General features: G+C 42.2%; 1 protein-coding gene across 1 annotated transcript in view; it reads left to right on the top strand.

Moving 5' to 3' along the window:
* Nucleotides 1-25,007, top strand: part of pik3cb (phosphatidylinositol-4,5-bisphosphate 3-kinase, catalytic subunit beta) — a 53,866-nt gene that overhangs the window by 1,353 nt on the left and 27,506 nt on the right. The window contains exon 2 of the mRNA XM_062418789.1: nucleotides 10,683-10,760. The gene's annotated coding sequence lies outside the window, so the exon portion shown is untranslated. The remainder of the gene's footprint in view (nucleotides 1-10,682; nucleotides 10,761-25,007) is intronic.

The following is a 25,007-nucleotide window of genomic DNA, read 5'->3' on the forward strand; positions in this document are numbered from 1 at the left end:
AATCATGAAGACGGCTGGTGTGTCACAAAGAGCAACGTCTCAAGAATTATTGCCCTTTTGATGCAGATTTCAGCATGACCGATTCTTTTATAGTAACTCAACCAACTGTACAAACTGTATTGCATGAGTGACACATGCTTATGTGGAAATTGACAGATTTTTGCATGCATGCTTGCATTATTTGGATAGTGATAACCAAAAATATCTTTAGGCTGAGTTTTCCTAGAAGCTCCACTCAGCTCTTTATTTACAGTAAGCCAACAGAGGTATTTCTAAATCAGAGTACAGTTTAAGGTCAATTGAAAGTATTCAGTAAGTGTAATATAATGTTACAGGCTACATGCTGCGTGGGGGAAGATGTAACAAAATGCCGGTTTGCTGGTAGGTGTGTTAGTGTTTGCCCTCGTGTGCAATTGCAGCACATCTCCAGCACTTAGCCTAACCTTTTCTAACTGGTTAGCTTTAACATTTCTCTGTTGGTCACCGTACAGTTAATATCTTTGGTTGTATGAGGCCATTACAGGCTGTGTTTCAAATCAATTGGATTTGGAGGATTTAATTCACTGTATCGAATAAAAAACGATGATCCAAGTGGTTGTTTTTGCTATTTCTCAGTAAAAGTAACACAGAACGTTGTCCCGATCATGATATAACCCCCCCCCCCCCCGCCTGGCCTGAAGCTCATGTGTTCCAGGTGGGTGATGGCGGAGCGATCATGGCAGCAGTATTGTATGTGAGGTGAGATTTGTTCCGATTGTCCACGTGTTTGTTTAAGCACCTAAAACGCTCACAAACACACGTAACCTTAAAGATAATTTGACCTTTTTAGTAGTCTGATCTCTGGAGTTACAGCCATTTGTCATAACACGCTTTTAAAACACACACACACACACACACACACACACACACACACACACACACACACACACACACACACACCACACACACACACACACACACACACACCTGTGTTCTCCCTCACACGTTGAAAAAAAGAGAAATCCTTAAGAGCCTGAAAAGAAAAAAGGAGAGATTGTTTGTTTTTGTGTTTGGCACAGCGCTACCGCTTTAAATGTCACTGCCCAATCAGTGCATTTGATGATGTCATTTTAATCAGGCAAAGGCCCAGGCTGCCCCGTTTTGGGCGGGGTCTGCTGTCAGGCCCCCTTCTCTGAGGTAAAGCGAGAGAACACTGATAAGGCTAAACTTGACATCACTCTGTAGACATCAGCCAACAATGCAGCTATTTACTCCAAGCCAGATTTAGTCCCAAAGCCGGCCTCTCCTGAGAAACTGGGCACATATGAAAAGAGACTTCTAAATAAGTGTTTCACGAAAAACGAAAGTGGGTGGTGGAAAACAAAGTTGTGTAACTGTGGTGACATCCCTCTGAATCATTATGAGCTTTAAAACAGTTTTCTAAGAAGTTTCCGATGCTTTGGTTTTGCTTTGGTACCTGAATGATACAGGCTGATGTAACAGAGGGGGGGGGGATAAAAGAAAAGAGTGTTTCTGGTCTCTGTGGCCAGCAGCATGGTGAAATGATGAGGTGAAGTTTAGAGGAAGGAGGCCTGCAACTAATACTTTACGCAGCAGCAGCAGCAGCAGCAGCAGCAGCAGCAGTGTGTTTGCTGCCAGTAATCAGAACAATAATGCATTTTATTGGTGTGTTTTTCTGGGTGCTTAAAGACTTAAAGGCACACTGCAGGGCGGTGAAACTAAACATACAGTGCAGCCTGTTAAGTATTTGAGCAACGATTGTAGTTTTCATTGCTTTGGCTCCGCTCCACCATGTTTAATTCCAAATGAAACAATGACTGTGAGGTTAGAATGCTGACTTGAAACTTCGGAGAGGGGGGGGGGGGGGGCGTTCACGTCCACACTGGGTGAAAGGTATCATAAAGATGAAAGTCAACAACCTCGGTGGTGTTTCATTTCCAATCCTACGTGCTGGACTCGAACAAACATAGACAAACACAGACTGCTTTGTGTACAAGTAGGGTTCAGAATTCAAGATAAAGTTCAAATTGGGTAATTTGAAGTTTTTAATATGGAGAATAACTGCTAGCGGCGCCTCTTAGCGTCAGCAGTGTATTCTTTTCTACATTTTTGTACTTTATGATTGTGTTTCACTGACTACCTGCTGCGTTATAGTGCTGTTAGATTTTCTTTGCTAAACTCTGAAAGCCAGAAGTATTTAACTGCTTAGTGCCCGAGCCTGAGCAGTGGAGCTGGATTAGATAAGATTAGAACAGCACGCTTACATAGAAGACCTACATATCCTTTTCAAAAGACCCGCTTTTGCAACCTGAATTGTGTATTCTGTTGTCGCTTTCTTTGTTTTGGAGTGAAACACACCTGTCTCTCTATGTGTGTGTGTATTGCATCTGTCACTTATTATACTACGGTACTACCCATTATGTTTTGTCCCTCTCTGCTCCTTTATCTCTCTCTCTCTCCCTCCCTCCCTCCTCTTCCTCAAGCTATCTCCCCATTCACACTTCCTGCTGTAGTTTTAATGTAATCACCTCTCATTACAGTGAAAGGCTTGCAAAACATCCTCCCAGAGAGTAGTACGACAGAGGAGTTGGTAGATGTTGTCATCTTGTGTGTGTGTGAGCGAGCTGACTTTCACTATTTTGTCTTTAAAAAGAAACGTACAATCTCATCCACTAGCGGCTCCAACCATGGAAAGGGAACATCCAGTATTCAGTTATACTTAGTGCAGGCTGGATCCTACTGCTTATTATAAAACTATACATAGAAATGGGTAATTGCCAGAGCAAGAAAATGTGACTGTGAGATGAGAACGGCCTGTTGGAATTCTCCACTTTTGCTGCACAGCAGGCCGAGACCTGCCAAGGAATGCAGGGGAGACAGCAGGAGAGGGATAGAGGAAGATGCAGTGAACAGAGAGAGAGAGAGAGAGAGAGAGAGAGAGAGAGATGAGAGAGAGAGAGAGAGAGAGAGAGAGAGAGAGAGAGAGAGAGAGAGAGAGAGAGAGAGAGAGAGAGAGAGAGAGAGAGAGAGAGAGAGAGAGAGAGAGAGAGAGAGAGAGAGAGAGAGGAGAGAGAGAGAGAGAGAGAGAGAGAGAGAGAGAGAGAGAGAGAGAGAGAGAGAGAGAGAGAGAGAAATATACAAGAGACAAATCTTACATAACGTGTGTACACAGTAAGGTCATGAAGAAACAGCTGCACAGTTAGCACAACATACAGCAGAAAAAAACAGATGTAGTTAGATGCATTTCTGGCTCGAGACACATTTAGACACTTCAAATTCAAGATCATCAAGATCAAGAAACAGAAAAGCTTCAAATCCTCACGTTTGAGAATCCACAACCACCAAATCACATTATTTTATTTTCTCGAAATTGTAATTTCCCATCAATCAGCTTATCGATTAATCGCAGCTCTACTAGAAAACATACAGTCGCTATCTTGAGTCAGGCCAGTTGTGAATTAAAATAAGAAGTTATCACCCAAACAAACATCATGGCATCGTCCATCAGTTAACACATGCAGATCCCTCTGACATGAGACCCGCTACACGCTGTTATGTGTGAGGCGGACTGTCGTTGTGGTACGCTAGTGTGAAAGCGTGACATCTTTTGACTTGGCCACCGAGCTGACTAGCAGCTTAAAGGGCAACCTATAAATGGAAATGTTGAGATGCAGTAATGTACACTGGTAGCTTCTTGTGTCAGATTCCTCTGTCCCAGTTATACAGTTTCCTTTTGCAATAACTAGAATGAGCGTATACTTAAAAATAAACATCTTCATTACTGGAATTGATGGTTTTGTTCCAGTTATTCAATCTTACAGTGAAAGCATTAATATATTTAATGAAAGCATTACGCATGAACAGATATCAGAGAAGCATGTGAGGTTAAACATCTACTTAAAGCAGAAAACAGAAAAACAAGCCGTCTGACTACATGGAGGCTAGTTAATGAGTCACAGAGACAAACACTGACATAGATGGAAGATGAATGTGGGTGAGAGGATCAGAATTAAAGCACAACATTATTTATAACCAATTCATTTAAAGTTTAGGATAACAAAACAAACCTGATGCTTATTGGCCGAGGTGGAAACAAAAGCTGGCTATGGATGACAGAGCACATTCCTGGCTGGACACTGCTCATATGTAAACAAGACATCTGCTTCATATAGTCTGCAGGCTAGTTAGAACCATCATACCAACATGATTTAAATCATTCAACTAAATCTAAACTCTTAATTTAATTTGACTTCTTTTCATACACGATATTCAGTTTATTTACATTCACTGCACATCTAATGAAATGAATCAACTGAAGTATCTGTTAGTACATGTCATACTGCAATGGTTAACTGGATATTATAAATTTTTTTTTTATGATAAGACACAACATAGTATCTGGATAATGATGAGCAGATGTAATCTTTTTCTAATCTTAAATATGAATCAGTTATTTATAGAGGGGAGACATTGGGAGGAGAGAGAAGGGAGAAAATGAAACAGAGAAGACAGAATTTGAGGACAACATTTATTTAAGAGTATAAAGATGAGCAACAGGATGGATGTACAGTATATTAGGTTGTGAAATATCATATTGTGTATCCCTGCAGTTGTTTTCAGAGTCATGGGTTGCAGTAATGTGTCGAGCAAATAGATGAATAAATAACTTAAATGCAGTAAAGCACTGACCTCTGACAGCTCCCTGTTAGAACCCATTGGTTAGTTTTAGGTGAAACTTGCTGGTGACTTAATGGAAACTAACAAATTCAATGCATGACACATGTTTTTGGATACAGGTACACAAACGTACTAACCCCAGTGTGTAGAGGGAAAAAGTCATTTGGATTTTCAGTCTGTATCAGAGCCAAGCTGGACTTTTAAACTAAAGATCATGATGAAAAACAGATGCCTTTGGCTAATTAAGAAACAGAACAGAACTTTTTATGATTATGTAACATTTGGAAACTCTCTAATAAACAAAGATAACAAAGCTGTCATATTTTAACAGCTGTGGTTGCAGTGGTTAGTAGTCTCCTCCTCACAGGTAGCTAGATGCAGCAACCGCAGCATCTCTAGATGCATAAATAGTGTCGGGAAGGGCTGGGGGGGGGGCTCCAGCCTCCAGCCTCCAGCCTCCAGCCTCCAGCCTCCAGCCTCCTATCTGAAACCTGAGAGGGCAAAACCTCAGCTTCACATCTCTATGGCAACACTTCCTCACAGCGCAGGATGCAGGATGACACATACACACTGTGTCCCACACACGCTCAGAGAGAGAGAGAGAGAGAGAGAGAGAGAGAGAGAGAGAGAGAGAGAGAGAGAGATAGAGAGAGAGAGAGAAAGAGAGCGCGCATCATGGCTTGTGATATGTCGATATGCACACAGCCCTGTGGTTGCACATGCATGTTACATACTGCAGCTGTCTTTACAACATTCCCCACGTCTCCATACATAACTAGAAACTGGTAATGCATGTCACTTTGAAAGTAGTCTCACAGGGTGTTAAAACGTCCCGAGTATGTGTAGGCTCAAGCACTGCCTTCTCCTTATTTCTGGCTCTTTTTTTTAACCATAGATTACCTTTTTTTTTTTTAGAAAGAGATGATGGTATTTGTCTTCAATTGCAGGGGCGTGTCGTCCAACTTACTGCTCGGCCGCTCTCATGATGTTATAGTGTCTTAAAGTCCGCAGGTCTGGACAGTTTCTCACACTGTCAGCCCCCCTTTGTCCCTTCTGTTTTTCCTTCCTCCTGTAAAACTAGACGTCTGTATTACTGATCTCAGCCAGCTGCATCATTGTGCGTCTGTCTACATTGTAATTATGGTGTGACACTTTTTTTTGTGTGTGTGTGTGTGTCTCCACTGAGCGAAAACACCAGTGTAGTTCCGCAGCTGTGAGACGGGACCTTTGCTCCGTCAGACAGCCGGAAGGTAACTGATTTACAGCAACTGAGAACTTTGAGAATACACACACACACACACACACACACACAAACACACACACACACACACAAACACACACACACACACACACACACACACACACACACACACACACACACACACACACACACACACACACACACACACACACTCACACTCACTCACACTCCACCCACCTAAGGGGCAGCCTCACAATAGCAGCTATAAATAGAGATTGAAGCAAGCAGCTAAATAAAGGGGAGTCATGGTGGGAGGAAGAAGTGGGTAAAGGCCAACGGTTCAACTCAGACACAGAGGAAACCCATAGTGCAAAAACTACACGTAAAGAACTTCATCCATCTTTTTAAAAAACGTTTTTTTACTAATCTGTGTGTTTCTCAGCCACGAAGGGATTTTAACACCCCACCGTGCTAATGATCGGGTTGGTATTGTTTTAAGAAATAGACAGACAGTGCTCTTTTGTGTACGGCGAGGCGGTGATGACGCATGGTCAAATGCAGCTAGCCCTTCAGACCACACTTGGTTTGGGGAGTGCATAAAATGTGTGTGCTGGCGCATTCCTCTCGCATTCCTTTAGCATGTTTTGAGCTCATTAACTAAATCGTCTTTACTCACCGTGATTTCTGACTGTTTTTCCAAAGCGTAGCACGAGGTGAGGTTGATTTCCTATGAGAATAAACAGTTTGAAGAGAAGTTGAACATCACAATGAACATATTGGCTTTAGCAGCTTCCTAGTAATAGTTGATTTATTGTGTTAGATTGTAGAGGTGTTGCTTTTATTTCCTTTTTAAATGAGAAAAGTTTGTCCAAACTTTTGACTGGTGCTGCATCTATGCTTTAATTGCTTATGTTTAAGCCCTGAGAAGTCATCATCAGGTACAGTAGGAAGAGAGAGGTGTAGGGTGTCAGGAGAGGGAGTGTCAACCAGGTTTCAGATTCGGTTTAATATGCAATGCTCCAGGGCCCCAAAAACCATCTGTTTACATTTACAATAGGAGCTTTCACAGCCCCTTTATGCCCCTAAAGGTCACATGGAAATTAGGGATATTCATGACAATAGTAAAGGGTGAAAGCATGCCCCCACCTCTCCTTCACACACACACACACACAGTGATTGCCCCACATGACCAGGGTGTTTTGTGTTTGTGTTTGTGTGTGTGTGTGTGTGTGTGTGTGCATGTGCCCCAAGGTGAAAGAGAGTGAGCGAAAGGTTGCCCTATGAAGCCCCCAGTTGTCTTAGGATTGCGCATTCCTCTCATTCCTTCACCAGAGGATGGGTGGAGGAGAGGAAGGGTGTGTGTTTGTATGCGGTTATGTGTGGTGGGACAGAGAGAGAGAGAGAGAGAGAGAGAGGGAGAGAGAAAGTCATATCAAAGTTAGATGCTCACTGCAGTGTTTGTACAATGATTAGGGTGACAAGAGTTTGGAGGGAGGCTCTGAGGAGGAGAAACTCTATCTTTGAATTTGTGTGGGTATGTGTGTGCGTTCTGTCACAGGCTACTTTTGGGGACAAATTTGAGATTTAGGACCAGTTAATTCGGGGTGGCTTGTGCAATTGGGAAAATGCAGATTTTTGGGTGCAGCGGTTATGGTTAGGATAAGTCTCCAGAATATAAATGTAAGTCTATCTAACGTCCCCAGAAGTGACCATGGTGTGATGTGTGTGTGTTCGGTTAGTTAGTCATTTAGTACAGAGTATCATGTTTGTGCAGTAGCCTGAATCCTTTTGCGTAAGTAATAACAGTATATACACTCGAAACTTGGAGCTAACGTCACTAACCAATACACTGTGCATTGTGCTGTGAGCTGTTCTAACACAGAAATAACTGCAGTTTAGCAAATGACCTCAAACACACTGGTGCAGTTAAGCATAGCATTTGCCCTTTACTAATGTGAGTATACTTTTTGTCATTTGTAAAGATAATCCCTTACACTGAATATATGAATACATAAACACATTGAAGCCACTGCAGATGCACTTCATTAAAGGTCAACTAATATGAACAATATCATCATCGGTGACACCAGCACATTTAATTTAGTTCTTATCACATTAGGATCTTACTATCTGCTTTGCTCTTCTTGGAATTTAAAAAGTTATCACCCATTAATGGGAAATTAAGACTTAAAGATAAGAATACTCGTGAATTCCTGAAAATGTTAAAAGAAGAAAAATATATAGTTGTGAACCGAAATTCCAGGCTTCAAATAAATCCTTTCAGAGGTCTGCAGGGGGGTGGGGGTGGCGTTGCAGACAGTTATTACATTCCATGATTAAAACCCAGATTATTTTCAGCATCAGCCCCACAACCCATTGACGTTAAAGTGGATGTTTTTCTATTGAACTGAGGCAGAGCTAACTTCTGGGGGGGTTTAGCCCTCCAGCAAGAGTGTCATCACTGGAACACTCTGCTGTGAACCCTCTGACTGTCTCTCAGTTTCTCCTAAAAATGACTGAACACACACACACACACACACACACACACACACACACACACACACACACACACACACACACACACACACACACACACACACACACACACACACACACAGTGAATCATGTGATGCTCTAAGCAGAATCCAGTCAGGGAGTTAAACATTGACTGTCTCTTGCCTGAGATTTTATCATTGTGTTAAACAGCACACTTCCTGGAACCAGTCATTCCACTTGCGGTTTACTGTAGCTGTGTGTGGCGAATATTATTTCCATTTTCGGGGGAAACCCACAGTATCACCTCTTTCTATGAATTTATGCTCAGGCCAACTGTAAGTATATAAATACACCGTTACAAAAACCATCTCTGACTCTAAAACACTCACCACAGTTGGTTTTTTGTGAACCTCTCTCTGTCACGCTCTGGTAAACAAGATAGAGCATCTTAACCACCGGGGGGAAAAACAGGAAATTTACTGGCCTCAAACAGAGTGAGTGCATTGCGTGTCATAAACGCGTATGAATCCACCGTGTGTTTTGGTCCACAGTATATTTGTCTTTCATATCGTTTGCTTCACATCTCGGTTTCTATAGTTGCAGCTCTTTGAACTGTGGGCAGATGGTAGTGATGGGGAGAGGCCTATGGACTGCCTCGGGCGCTGTGTCTGCACATACACAGGTCACGTCCTTCGCTTCCTTTTCTTCCTCATGTCTCCAACTCTTTCATATTTCCGAGTTTTAGTGTTGACCAGATAAGACTGCTTGGAATATGTGAATGAGGAGAGATTCATGACGAATAATGTTTTCACTCGATAATCTTTTGAATTCATCGTTTATTCGATGACTCGTCAGAAAATAGCGAACAGTGTGAGTTCAGATATATTTAAATGTCCTATTTTGTCCAACTGACTCTCCAAAACACACATATTCAGCTGTCACATATGACAAATCTGAGAAGCTGAATAGAGATGATGGCAACTTAATCTAAAGGGTTTATTTTCATTATCAATTCATCTGAAGGCAATTTATTCATTAACTGATGTTTTGTCTATAAAATGTCAGAAATTATGAATAATATACATTTTAAAGCCAAAAGGTGACATCTTCTCACTCCTTGTTTTATGTCACTATCAATCCAAAACTCAAAAATACCATAAATGTCCAAAAAATGCATTCAATCTTCACATTTTCAGATGCTGGAACCAGAAAATAAAATTAATTCTCTGATAATATGTTTTGTTACTTTATCGCTATTTCAAGATATTAGCGACTTAAAGGTGACTTATTTGAGTTAACTGAATATTTACAGGTAAAATCAAGTGAAAGATTAAAACAGGAACATGTAACCATTGACAGACAAATAGCACTAAATATTGCTGATTATATTTTGCTCAGTTAATACATCAACAATAAATTCTGCTGGCCTTGCTCATAATAGTTCCCAGATTTCTTACAGGAGGACTTTTAAGTCTTTTTACTTTCAGACTTTTAATGAGTTGCTGGGAAACCACTTTTTACCACTTTGGATTATCTCTAAGAGGATTTTTACACCTTGTAGATGTTACTCAGACGTTTCTGTAGGTGTGATTCACTGCAAGGCCTTTTGCTTCCACTCTCACTGAGAAATACTGTTTCATCACTTGGCTTTTCAATCTCTTGAATATTTATCAGCTTCATAGCCACTGTGATAATGTTGTTGTGCTTTAAAACCCCGTCTGTATGAGAACTCTTCAGTGTTCATATCAGCAGTCATTACATCTAGAAATTACATTTATTAAGCGTGGAGAACATGATTTAAAAACATCTGCTTGGTGTTCCTTCTTTCCATAGATGAATATTCTTGTATCTCTCTAAGTGATTTTTTTAGAATGATCGAGACTATGACCTTGAGTGAAAGGTGAGTGATTAGGTATCACAGAAAAAGGAGATAATGGGAAATGATTGTAAAGAACAGAGAATGAGTGGAGAGACGGAGGAACAGAAGAGAGGAGAGAGAGAGAGAGAAAGAGAGAGAGAGGTCAGAGGGGCCATGTTGCTTCGAGCGCTCTGCACTTTCTGTTGTCTTATCTCAAACGAGGTGGGGGGGCAGCTGGGGTAGCCTGTGTCAGTGTTCAGTGTTGTGTAATCTCTCACCTCAAGAGCAAAACTTGATAGTTTTCCATTCCTCGCACAAAATCCACCACTTTTCACACGCTTCTCGTTTATTTACTGCCTTTGTGACCCCCATTTTCTTTCATACAGTGTGAACACTTAAAGATACAGCTCTCACACATCCGTTAACAGTCAGTTTGCTCTCTCCCATCAGATGCAGTGTCCCAGCCGCTATCCAGACACCCCCAACGAGGAGCAGAGGAAAAAGAAATAAGTCTCAAGGCAACAGCAGGTAAAACCCGTCCGTGTGTGTGACAGCGATATAGAGACCGTGAGCATGCTGTATCTTGTAATTATCTTGACCTACTTTACCTGTGACGCCGCTTCTGTGGGCTTCTGTGTGAAAGTGGGAGAGGAGGAATGGAGAGCTGACTTAGCTGGAATCTGGGAGAGTAGGCCTCGTCTTGACAGGCGGGGGGGGAGGGGGGTGCGCGTGGAAGTGAGCCAAGCACGCTCGCTTTGCTTTGACGTCATAGCTCGGCTTTACACCATCATTTTCTCGTGTCTGACAGCCCCCTAATTGGCTGAATTAGTGGCGAGACTTGTCCCGACAGCGCAGCAAAATAAATACCACGCAAGTAGTGTGCAGGTTGTTTTTTTCCACGTCTCTACAGCTACTGTTCGTGTAGCTTTATGAAAATCATCTGCATCCTTTTTATCTTCCTGTATTGTCTCCTGCAGCTCTCTCTCGGGCGGCAGTCAAAAATGATAAAGTCATGAGTGCTTTACTGTATCGGGTTTCACCTCTCGGTGCACTCAGCCTTCAACTTCCTCGTCAGGCCTGTTTACGTAACAGCGCAGAAAATAACGCGCGGTAACGTCTGTTTATATACAGATTTCTATGAATTATAGTTGCCTTTTTTTTCCCTCCCTCCCTCGCTGTGGTAAGCGGTCGCCCAGAGATCGCCTCTTTTTTTAGAACAGATGTGGTGATTGGAAGAATGTAAAATTAACTGTTAAAGTGCTGAACTGTGGTGCTCTCAGTACTACTGACCCACTTTGCAGTGTGTGTGAGCCTGCTCTCCTGTACCAGAACCATGTGCAGGATAGCTTATTCACTGGAGTTGGTCTTCTTCTTCTTCTCCTCCATCCTTACTTACCACATGCTACCCTTTTTATCTCTTTAAGCAATGCCAACAGAGCTGTAATAATTAGTTAAGCATAAGAAATAAAGAGTTCAGGCTCTGATTTACTATTTTTTCCCCTGTATTTCAACACAGTGATATGTGAGCCAGCTGCAAACACTGGCAGAGTAAACATCTTCTTTTGTACCGCCTCCCTTCAAATGTAATGCCGCTCTAAATATAGTACAGTACAGCACAGGTGCAGCTATGATATCTATAAACATGACATTTCGTCTTGTCAATCAGTGCCGCTGACCAATAACCATCAATAATTGGCACAAATGCCTCCCACCTGCTCTCTTCTTTCTCTCTCTCCTCTCTCTTCCTTCACTCCTACACAAATTTGTTAAAAAATAGCTTGATTCAATTATTCATGCTACGTTCCGTCTCTGTTCCGTGATCCGATTCTTCCCACCGACACACGACCGTATTATCTCCTCGGAGCATAAGGGATTCACACACACACACACACACACACACACACACACACACACACACACACACACACACACACACACACTCAGAAATGAATGTTCTCCCCTCTACTTTTTCTTATTAAGCAGGGCAACCATAACTCTTTCTTTCACACAATCCTAGGAAGCCCTGCCCTTCGCTGCATTCTTAGGAGTGTGTTTGGGTGGCATTATCCTTCTGCCTGTTGACCCTGGTACCACAGTTATTTCAGAGGTTTTGTGTAATTCAATCAGACTGTGTTTTCAGCTGGATAATAGAACATGCACCGCTACTATTAACAAATTAGAGACAGACAATAAATGCCACATCTTGTGTCCTGCCTGCAGTAACAAGAGACGTACTTATGCGTCTGAAGATGGGGTAGATAACAAAGATAACACATTATATTTGGTATTGATTACCGTGTGTGACGTTGGCTTGTGTGTACAATATTAAAGGTTTAACAGAAAGCGACAGTGTGTGTGTGTGTGTGTGTGTGTGTGCGTAGAGTCGAGCGGCCCAGACAGATGGATGGATGTATAAACTAGAGAGGCGAGCATCAGCCTGCCATTTACCGCAGCTAAGTGTTCCCAGCAACCCAGTCACCCCTATGGTGAGATGACGGCCGGAGCCAAGAAACATCTCCCATTTCTAGGCTTGTGTGTGTGTCATTCAAGGCCAATGTGTGGCCCTTTTGTTTATGAGGCAGATAGATGGTGGCTTGGCAAGATGTTGAGAGACCAATACTGAAAAATCAGCAGTGTGTGTGGGAGCCATCCCCGCTACATTCACGGCTGCTCAGTGTTATTTTTGTCCATCTCTTCCAGTCTTTCCACTGTTTTCACGACATAATCGGCGGCTGCGGTCCTGCAGAGACTGTGTGACAGGCCGGGATTTTCTTCCAATCTATTTTCAAACTTCCCATTTTTGAAGGATCCTGTCGCAGCGCGTCGTGATTCTGACAGTGACCTCAAAAGACCTCTCAATCAGCTCCGTTGTTCTTTCGCTCCGCTTGTTTTTCACGCCGCTCTATGAGAGTCCTCTGTTGTCGATGCGAGTTGTGGCGGCGCCCCCGTGCAGTGGTGGCACTGCCGAAAAGGCTTTGGTCAAAATCCACACTGTGGTTCATAATAATGTCAACAATAACAACTGTAACTTCTTTAAATAGAGTTGAAACTGTGTGAAATTGTGATTTTCCAACATTTGACTCACCAAATGATTACTAGATTGATCAAGACTATAATAGCTGCAGCCATAATCATAAATATTGTACTAAATACTGTATTGTCGGCTTTTAAAGTATCGGTGACATCTGTTGTTAATGTGGAACTGAGCTGAAAACAAGTTGCATACACAGTTGTTAAGTAGGTAGTCATGAGAAAGGTTAATATTATCTTGCTCACTCCCTAATCATAGCTTTTCATTGTTTCCTTTTTGTCAGAGTTTCCAAGGAAAGCTTCCTCTGTTCTTTTTCAAAAAAGAAGCTGTTGTGTCAAACGGAACAAAGACTAAACCTTACGTCACCCTCATACAGCAGCTGTTAGTGCACGATCCTACTCCACATCAAAACAGGAAGTACTATACTGACCGCCTCCCGTCAACGGGCGAATGGCCTGTGATCACTGGATGCTGAGGCAGAAGGAGGGAGGAGCTCAGACCTTGATGCTCCAGTTATTCAAATTTCTTTTTTTCTTTTTTTGTTTTAAGAGGAACAAGGAAGTAGCCTGTTATATATAGTATTCAAAATAGAGCTTTTGTTCTTGTTTCGATGACATCAGGTGTATTTATAGAAGAGATTTATGAGAATCTTACTAGATCATAACCAGTAACTGGTTGGTCGTCTCTTCTACTGTATTTCATTCATTGACAAAACGCATATTAATCATCTGTGTATGTGAATATGCAAGCACTTCCAACGTCTTCATTTCCTGTTTCACAGAATCAGATTGGCAAGGCAAACTTTGCATGTGATTTTTTTTCTTTTTTTCTTCTTCTCTCTTTTACCTGCAAGGGTTCCTTTTTGCCTGTTAGTGTTAGTGTGAGTGTGTATCGGAGCTCACTTTGAATAAAGGCCTTTTTATCTCGATGAGCGTTTGCATAGCTTTTCAGTGAGGGTGCGGTGAACGTAAGCCCTGTTTGGGTGTCGAGGATATCTCTTTGATTCCGTGTCTGTCAGGAACGCTAAAAAAAAAAATCGGCTTATTTATACGTGCTTAGCCTTTAACCCTTGTGTGTGTGTGTGTGTGTGGGGAAGTTACTGGAGGTGTGAGTAAGCCACCTGAAGCTGTAGATCTCACACTCTGAAATACAGTAAATCATGTGAGAGTAGTTGTTTATTATAGGAGGGGGGGGGGCACTATGTGACTAGTGCCATGTGACCCCGTTGCCCCCTCCAGCCTCAGTGTTTTTACGGGAGCCCAGTGTGTGTGTGTGTGTGTGTATGTGTTGGTCTGTGAGGCCTAGCTGGTAGGGCTTTGTGTTTGTGTGTGTGTGTGTGTGCGCGTGTGTGTGTTTGAGAGAGAGAGAAATGTTGTAAGGAGGGGTTGACGGGGGCAAGGGCAACACAAGGGCAGTGTTTGTGCAGGGCACGGGACTGTCCTCGCTGGCACGCACGTACACATACAAACATGCACACACACTTGCCAAAAACAGAGGCTTATTGTGGACACCCAGCCCAGTTCGGTCCACCCACTACAGTCACACATTGTATCACACTTTGCCTTTTCTATCTCTCTCCTCCTCTTATCTCCCTCCCGCTCTCTCTCTCTCTCTCACTCTCTGTCTCAATATCTATCACAAATTGCTGCCTCTGTCTGTTTTCCTTCCTCTCTGTCACTTCCCCCCCGCTCTATTTTAAACTCGTCACCACTTTCTTGCATTACCGTGACCTCACATTCACACTTCACCTGTAGGCCGAGTTAGTCAGTCTCTCGTTCCCTTCCTGAAGATTTTAAAACATCTATTCGTCCGTCCCCTCCCTCCCTCTTTCTCTCTCTAATCATCTTGAGTCATCATCCACATCCCCTCTTTCATTTTCATCTCTGAGGGAGGTGTGAAAAGTGGAGTCGCGCTATTGCTGCTTATATTTACGTCTGTGTGCTTCTCCTTGCTTGTGTACAAAGTGAATCGGGCTCTGTGGAACATTACACGCACACACACACACACACACACACACACACACACACACACACACACACACACACACACACACACACACACACACACACACACACACACTGACAAAGATGGAGGCTGATAAAATGAACCCATACTCCATCTTTATTATTATGCAGATTATCTGCACAACAATTAATATCCAACTGAAATGACTCTTGAATGATCAACAATGCAATTATGGTGTCTTTTAATGGGTATTATTGTATTTGCGCCCTTGTGATATTTTCCTTTGCTTTCATTTTCTCTAGATGGAAACTAATTGACATCTTTTTTTAAGAGAAGCTATGTTACCATGGTCACTAATACATCATTATTCTTATGATCTAATAAAGCCATCCACCTTGCTTTCTATCTATCTGTCAAATCAAAAGCACACAGGATGTTAGGGTCGGGACAAATAATCCACTCAGCATGATATTATGATATATTTTCTTTTGCTACATAATTGATGGCACCAATTGACGTCCCAATATTATCTCTCGCAGCATCAAGCCATAATGAGATCCTTCCTTTGTGACAGATATTTGAACTGCTCTCTGGCAGTTCAGGATCTACCAGTTTACTGCCTGTTGACATTTGATAGATGGCCCACGTGTACACAGGACTGTGTGTACGTGTGTTTTTGGAAGGCAGATGGGTAAAGATAAAGATAGTGTGTTACTGAATATCAAGTATGACTTTAAAGGCATGGTAACAGGGGTTATATTTTCCTCTTCGATTACAGATATTTAAATGAACCTTCGATTGCTGTTCAGTATACCGCGACAGCATCATGATCTCGGGAAATGTATAAGGGAGTTGTATGGTTAGTAGTACTATAATTACAATCAGCACGTGCAGCACCACATGCCAGAAAGTAGAGCACATGCAAATACAGGCAAACCACAAGGGCTCAATTTCAGCCATGATGAGTAGAATATCTACATGTTGAAGATGATGATGATGATGATCAATGTGTTGGATTTCCAGGATTTTTGCATTAATGTGTTAATTTACTGTATCACTAATTATAAGTCTATGGTGATACATAATAACCATGCTAGAAGATTTTATCTATCCAACCCAGCCCATGTGTGAATGAGTCAGATGTGACACACACACACACACACACACGTACTCTACACGCGTATGCATAACGCAGTCAGTGTGCAGAATATGTTCTAGGCAGGTTCAGACTCAATCTTCTTGTAAGTGGAATTGTGAGATCATTTTTTCGACATGGGAAGTTGAGTATCATGCTTGGCAGGAGGGCACCACTGCTAGACAGCTAATATCTATATTTAAATAAACAACAACAATGTTGACTTGTTATCTTTTCAGAAGAGGTGATTGATTGTGTTTTTTTTTCTTTTTCATTGTGCTGTTGAAGGCAGCATGTTCACGCCACACATAACACAGTGATGTCATTACAGGTGTTTTCAGAGGGAAAACTTCTGTTGTGACATAAGTGGAAGGAGTTTCATGCCACAGAGATTAGCTCTGGACAGTAGGACAGATACATGAGGGAGGTTACTATAAAAAAACAGAGTGCTGTAGATAAAGTTATTTTTTGCTGCAGTAAAACATGCAATAGCACCACAGTGGATTCTCTTAGAGTACCCAGAGATTTAGTAGCATTCATTTGAATTCATGTTTTGAATAGTATCATAAATTTAAGTGCACATTTTATGGGAAGAAAACTTTAGTGGCATCACAAATCAACTTGTGTGGTCCGGCCGGTGAAGTAGTTATATACTGTAAACTATAGAGATGCTACATTCAACAGAAAAGAAACTGGTAACTATTTCTAATATAATGGATTTATTGTTATTGTCACTTTTTAAAACAAAATTGCCTAAATTTAGGTGGTTTAAGTGTCTCAAATGTGATAGTAAACTGAATATGTTTGAGTTTTGGATTGGTCTGACAAAACAAGACAATTTCATGACATGATTGTTGACTTTGGAAAATGATAGTGTCATTATATCACTGTTTTCTGAAATTTAATCAACAAAATGAATAATCAGGAATATAACTGGCAGATAAATCCATAATGAAAAGTAAACACTGATCAAAGTGAAATATCCTCACTTTTTTTCAACTTTCTGTATTATTTTGTAATGTAATCCTGTTACCATGACTTTAAAGTCATACACTATCTATATCTGTATCCATCTGCCTTCCAAAAACACACATACACACAGTCCTGTGTACACGTGGGCAGTCTATCAAATGTCAACAGGCAATAAACATGTATTGTTAAACATTATGTAGTGTGTAATTGAACACATATTGTTGGAGCCCAGGAAGAACAGCTACAGAATAGCTGCAGCTAATGGGGATCCTAACAAACCAAACTAAGCATTTAAATATTACATCATTTTTGTCTTGAATGATACTCACCTGTACAAATGGATAGTCACAGCTGTAGTGTACTCATCAGTGTGCCTTTATTGCCATTCATGAGGGTTGTTGTAGGGATAACATGTATCTCTAAGAGCAATCTGCATTGTGCATGATAAAGATCTGTCCTTCCTCTCCTCTGCCTGCCTCGCTCCGTCCCTCCTTCCCTCACCTCCGCTTGGCCCGCTCCTCCTGACGCAGGTTTGTAAATGGATCGCAAGGAGTGCTCATTAGACCCGCTAATGTCATTCAAACTGGATGCGATCGCGAGGCCGGCTTGCAATGTCACAGCCTATCTGGCAGAATGACTCATCACGATGACAATGACGATGGTACTTTTAGCGCCCAGTTGTCACAGAAGATTTTTCAATATACAGCGGTTGAAGTGATGTGATGTATCTTTTGTGATATACGCTGTTTATGTTTACCCTGCCTGTGATGTAACAACACCGCCGCAGGTCGGATATAAGCAGCATCACAGTGGATTGATGCTGATGCTGCAGATGTCACTTTGATCGCAAGTGTATTATTACCATCTTCACTGTAAATGCAGTGGGACGTTTAGTCTTGCTCAGCATAAAACATGTCAGTGAAAATGTCCGAATGTCACTTCCAATATACAAGCACTCTGTACACGATGAAGTTATCCCTCTGAGTGAAAACTTGAACACCTTCCCCCTCTACCATCTACCTAATAACGGTGAGGTGGTGGGCCTTCTCAGCTGTATCGAGCCATCCTTCAGCCCAGAACGGAGCCGGAGCCCGGTTACGAGAACAAAGAAGATTGCTGGAAGACTGCCGAGCTAGCAGCTCTGTGAGGCAGAGGTGCTGTGAGCTAAATGCTGATATCAGCACACTCGCAATAACTATTAACAGTTAATGTTGATCATGTTCACTATCTTAGTTTACTGCGTCAGCGTACAGTCACACATTAACATCCCCTGAAACGCACACAAGGCGTTAGGGGATGGTAAGAAAGCACGTCTCCTCCTCATCTAAATCTGCTCTGTTTGTTCAGAGTAAACACAAAGCAAATTTTCTTGCACTGATTTGCTTAAATTTGACCACTGGAGCATTTTAGAAGTCTGTGTTTATTCCTCCCAAATACCCAAAGTACTTTCTGTACAGACAGTAGCTTTAACAATGAGTCCATGCTGAGTTTCAGTGAATGCCATGCTGTATTTTCTTCCAGCTTCTCTCCTTCTTACTTCCTTTGCTTTATGTTTATGAAGCAGAGTAATCAGGATATAAAATAAGCAATTAGCTTTGCTTTAATAATGCTGCCGCTGAAATTCAACTTTTGAACTCACCTTTAGATTTGTGATACCAGCACCATTCCTCAACCTTTTTCTGCCATAATGACAGAAATAAGTAGAAATAAACGTCTACATCCAAAGAGACGCACTGGTATATATATGTGTGTGTGTGTATTTGTAACAGACCAGAATTACTGCTTATTTGCATAAACAAACTACGGCACACGTAAGACATGCAAAGATATTTAGTCTTCTCCCACGCTGTCTGATAAGAGCATGTTGATTTAAGTAAAACACTGTATACACCATCGGAAACAGCTCAGCCTCTGATTCAGTGTTGATCAGCTTTTTTATGAATGACTGGTTGGGACTTTTGCTAGGGCTATTTGTCACTCACTTCCCTTCTGGTATCACTGCTTTCTGTCTGAGCCGTGGGCGTGTGCCACTCTGTCACTGGAGGTGGTCGGTATGATTGAGCTCTGTTAGCTGGCCGGATGCAGTTGGCTGCTTAATTCTGTACAAACACAGAAGTACGCACACACAAACACACACACACAAACAGAACCTCTTCATCGCCTCACTCACGTTTCCTCTCTGATACAGCATGTATGTGGAGACAGTTTGTTCCTTAGCGGCTGTGAGAATATTCTTGCAAGGGATTTGGCTTCAAGACGCTTCCTCATTTCCAGTTCCAAAGCTGCTTGACGTCTGTGCATGATGCGGCGTGGTTTTAGGAAGATGATCTTATTTGTACGATCAGATAAAAACAACCGGATGCGGCAAGATTTTAACAATCAAAGCATGAAAAAGGTGTGAAATACGTAATGAAAATGAAAGAAATGCAAAATGTAGCAGAAGTTGCAAAAAAAACAACTCATGAGTGCTATTTGAGAATTTGCAAATACATGCAAACACACACACGCACGTGCACAAACATATCTCACCAACCCAGCCACAGATGACCTTTACACTTGTGTTTACCGTCTACAGCCACCACCTACGTCCACTCCTAAATACAGTAAGTGCTGGTGTTGCTCGACTGGTGACTCACACTAACACACAGATACACACACACACACACACACACACACACACACACACACACACACACACACACACACACACACACACACACACACACATACACACACAAGCACAAGCAGACATACATACACAGTCTAAAGACACACACCCCAGCTGACCACTTATCCACACACCAGCCAGACAAACACATATTGTTGAGCTTAACAGCTTTTCTGTTAACCTACAAACACACACACACACACACACACACACACATGCTGGCCAACACCAATATTCAGTCAGATTTAAGCACAAGCTACAAGAGCCACATATATGAACATCTGCTCATTAATCCGACTCTGAAAATAGCTCAGCACTTACCTTAAGTTCTCTATTTGCTATTTGTAATTAGTAATCATTGATAAGAGAAATGGCACCTCTTTAATGACTGGATTGTCTGCTGCTGTTGCTAGGATACATGTCTGTATCTCTCCTTTCTTCTTGTGATTAATAAATTTAGACTGCAGACTGGGTGGGTTGGGTTAATTCTTGATTTTTTGAGCCTTAATATTACTGCATTACCAGTAATTACGGCAGTTTGCACACAGTGAGCCACACGGAAGATGAAACGGCATATTGAGGCGATGGGTGTTGGTGGCGTAGTTTCGGTCTCGGTTTCAGGACCACTGCACCTCTAGTGTGGGCACAGTGTTGCGGTTAGCTTTGTTATAATCTTTGTGGCTGAAAGTGAAACGCGTTATATTTTGGTGACAATAATATCTTACATTAGGTGGGTTGATTATTGGTTGGATACTGAATTGGTGGCACTAATCTCGAAACTGTGCTGATTGTTTTGATCTTCCGTGCTGCCGGGTTAAAGATGTGTTTGAAGCATCCATGTTTTAGAATGTGTAGCTTCTTTGCAGCAACATCTCACCTTACTAGGCAGCTGGATTCCCAAGATCATGATATCATGTGAGAATCTATTTTGTCAGGCTTCAGGTTATACACTCCAGAGCAGCGGTTGTTCAGACCAATCGGTGTCCTATGAGAATTCTCGCTTGATAGACAGATGGTTCATCCAATGAGCTGCCATTCTTCCAAACAGTTTCTAAGGACTTCTCCTGAGATTGCTCTGTGTAACAAACCGTCCGGTGCGTCAAGTTAGGCAACATTCAGATCTGAAACATTGTGTACTGTCAGGGCTTCAACTTTGTGCTCTATCAGAATCAGCTTTATTGGCCAAGCGTGTGAACACAAACAAGGAAAATACATTTGATACCTTTCATTAAATTCCTCCCGAGTCTTGGAGGAATTTAAGACACTGCAACATGACTCAGTCAATTATCTGTAATGTCAGTAAACTGAAAAATTCTCATCACAGTTTCCCAGAACCCAAAGTGACATCTACAGTCCAAAACTCGAAGAGAATTCATTTACAGTATGGGTGATATATGGGTCGGTGACAAAAAGCAGAGACCCAAACCCTAACCCTACCCTATGTGTGCAAGTTATTCATACATTTATTTTCCAATTCTAACCCCTTTAAATTGAACCAATCAACACGGACACAAAAAATGTAATTGACTCATAAATGAAATGATATAAAACAGGAAAAACTGTCAAATTTTTAACTTTGTTCTGAACTTTGACAGTTTTTTTATGATAACAGATTTTAATGATTAATAGATTATACAATTATTGTTGATTACAATTTCTGTCTTTTCTATTGATTAATCAATAAATTGACTAGTTATAATAAATATAGGCAGTTCTTGTTTGGTTCTACTACACTTTGAAATTATCCTCTTAACAACATGTCTTTGTTTTGATACAGAAAGGTTTGCTGGATGAAGCCATAAAAGCCTTCTACACTCATTTACTGTAGACACACACACACACTCAGTCACTCACTCACTCACTCATATTGCCTACGTGTGGAAACGCTGACTCAGGCAGCCTCGATATTGCATGTGTGTATTGCTCCATGGTCATTTGTGTACAGTGTTTGTAGTGGGGAGGTAAAGAGGTCTTGGATCCTCTTTGCGAACTTTATTTTTAGCACAGTGTGGAAGAAAATGTGTCACAGGACCCTTAATCACCAGGCCTGACCTTTTTTTACACACACACATACACACACAGACGCACAATCACACAGACACACACACATACCATTTATGTTAGCCCTTCTCTTTCAATCAGTCACACACACACACACAGACAGACGCGTGGACACACACTCCATTGTGGAAAGCCTCACAGGCCTCTTACTGTCAGACAGAGAGAGCTTTAGAAAGAGAGTGCTGAGTAACACCAGTGTTTAAATAAGCATAAAGGCATCTGGGCATGAAAGCCTTCACAACATGTCCCTGTCACTGGTTTAGAGGAACTTATATCTATCGAGGGGCAACGATTGGCTCTGTCTTAACTATCGAAGGTGTGATTTTTATGGCTGGCTCGGTCTTAATTTACTGTAAGACGAAGGTTATGTCATTGTGTGCTCTTATCTGCCAGACGATGGCTTTTTTATAAAACTGAAACCAGGATGTCTTTCAGGTGTGTGTGTGTGTGTTTCTGATCTCCCAGCTCTCCCTTTGATTTGCCGACACACCCCTGTCCCAGTGCATCTGCAGATATGTGATGAGAGGACAGAAAGATTCAAAGATGTGAACAAATGACAGTTCTCTCCTTCATCCTAGGCAGCTGTATTTGGGGTTTGTGAAAGGAGTCAAGCAGAGACACATTTCTGCATAAAGAAACTGTTTTATAACTGTTACATAAATGTAAAAAAAAAAAAGAAAAAGAAAAAGCACGCCTTGGAAAACAGGCAAAGCAAATATAAATGGGATCGTATTTCTGCTCCTTTTTAAACACCGAAGGTCATCAAAGTGTGCCTGGGGGCAGGGGGTTGGGCGTGGATTGGAGGCTTGCATAGCGATGCGTCGTTTACTTCTGCTAATGTTGGACGGATCCCTTCTGGCTCTGCTGTTTTGTTGTCACATGAAACTCTCCTCGTTCTCCCTGATCTCGCAAAAAACCTTGCTTGTTCTCCTCTGACTGAGACTGCTGCTGAAACCTGACCCAGCAGCAGACCTCTGGCTCTCTGCCACCACATCCTCAATAACCCCGCTCACCTGCGAATGTACAGCGTGTGTGTGTGTGTGTGTGTGTGTTTGACAGAGAGAGGGAGAGAGAGAGAGAGAGAGAGAGAGAGAGAGAGAGGCTGAGTGCCTGCATCACAGCAGGACGAGACACTTTTCAAGCTGTCTGGTGCGAAAACGTCATTCCGAAGCCCGTAATTAATGAGACGATCGTTTTATATGCATAGACGCGCACGCACACCCGCTCTCGTTCATCCTTCCTTGATCAGCCGATGTTGTCAATGCGTCAGACAGACACCGCCGGGTGTCATGTTACTTTTCATGTGTGTGTAACTGTGCACCTTTGTGACGTTACAGGCTCGCCATTGTTTCCTCTCTAACCGTTCGTTTGAATAGCTCCTTGTGCTGTTGTGTGTGTGTGTGTGTGTGTGTGAGTGAGCATGTAGACGTGACTTCATACATAAACACTCCTGCCTAGTACAGTGGTTGTGTTTGTTAACTGATGTTGTGTTCACCATCCCGTTATCACGCGCAATAATAGGAAACTCACTTTTAAGTGATGTTCAGAGAAACTACAGTCGTAATGGCACACAGAGAAAAAACACAAACACACACACACACAATTGTTTCCATTTGCATGGCCGATAATGTTGAGTGTTTGAGATCGTGGCTCTAAATGCACCACAGATATTGCACCACGCCGAGGCACGTGGCACAATAACAGCTCATCTGCTGGTAGCTCGAGCACTTAACTTAAAAGATGGGGGAAGACCATTAGAGGCAATCAGGGCCTTGTCATCTTTAAGGGGCGGAACGAGACGAAATGGAGATGGACCTGTGGCCTAGTGGAAGAGTTAAAGTACTAGGCCACTTGATGACTAGGTAATGGGGGGGGGGGGGGAGGGCAGGTGGAAATGATGTGAGGGTACAGCTGTGGTTGTGGAAGGAGCCCAAATGGAAACCAGGCTGCGGGCTGTTTTACACCAGCTGTCCGGCCACTTACTGCAGCTCAGTGGAAGTAGCTGGAGCTTGCTTTGCGTGTGTGTTAATTTGAGGGGTTTTTTTGTCCTTGAGTTGCATGTTTACACTGTTGCATTACACACATTCTGGATTTTGAGATTTGTCAGCGGCCGACAGAATTCGCCCTCACTCCGCCAGTGTTTTTATGCACACACAGAAAGGAACTGTGGCAGTGTAAATCCCCCCCTGCCTTCCTTGATAATTACCTTGGCACCAGCCTGTGTGTGTGTGTGTGTGTGTGTGTGTGTGTGTGTGTGTGTGTGTGTGTGTGTGTGTGTGTGTGTGTGTGTGTGTGTGTGTGTGTGTGTGTGTGTGTGTGTGTGTGTGTGTGTGTGTGTAAAGATGACGATGATGTATGAGCGTGCACTTTTATGCATGCCTTATCCGTCTATAAGTGTGAGTGTTTTCTTTGTGTGTGTGTGTGTTCTCTCTGCCGGGGAGGGGGGCAGATTGTCAGATGAGGGGAGGGCAGCCTGACCTTTTGTTCTGTTTGCTTAGTGGGCATTCCTCTGAGCATTGGCCCTCACCCAAGTTAAAGCCAACCGGCCTCCCACTGGACTCAGCACACTGCTGCCCCCACAGGGACACAGCGGAACTGTCAACTAGTTGTCAATGAAAAGGAGAGCAAAAAAAAAAAGCCTGCCTGAAGAAAAACAACAACAGTGTGGTTTAGATTTTGATGTGGCTTTACAGTGAATGAGTAGTATATTCCAAGACTGTTTGAACCACCACAGAAGCTGAAACTTCATTTTTAGGATGACACCAGTATTTGAGCTTCATCAAATGTTCAAATGTTCTGAAAAAGCTTGTTTTGATATGTTCTACAAAACACAGCTGTCTTTTTAAATCTCTCCTCTTCAGTGTGAATTGATTTCATTGGTGTTTGACTTGTCTCCTAAACTCACTTAGCGTGATTATTTAGACCAGAATGAATGAACCTAAT

Source organism: Scomber scombrus, chromosome 5, assembly GCF_963691925.1.
Source record: "Scomber scombrus chromosome 5, fScoSco1.1, whole genome shotgun sequence".
In the NCBI taxonomy this organism is placed as follows: domain Eukaryota; kingdom Metazoa; phylum Chordata; class Actinopteri; order Scombriformes; family Scombridae; genus Scomber; species Scomber scombrus.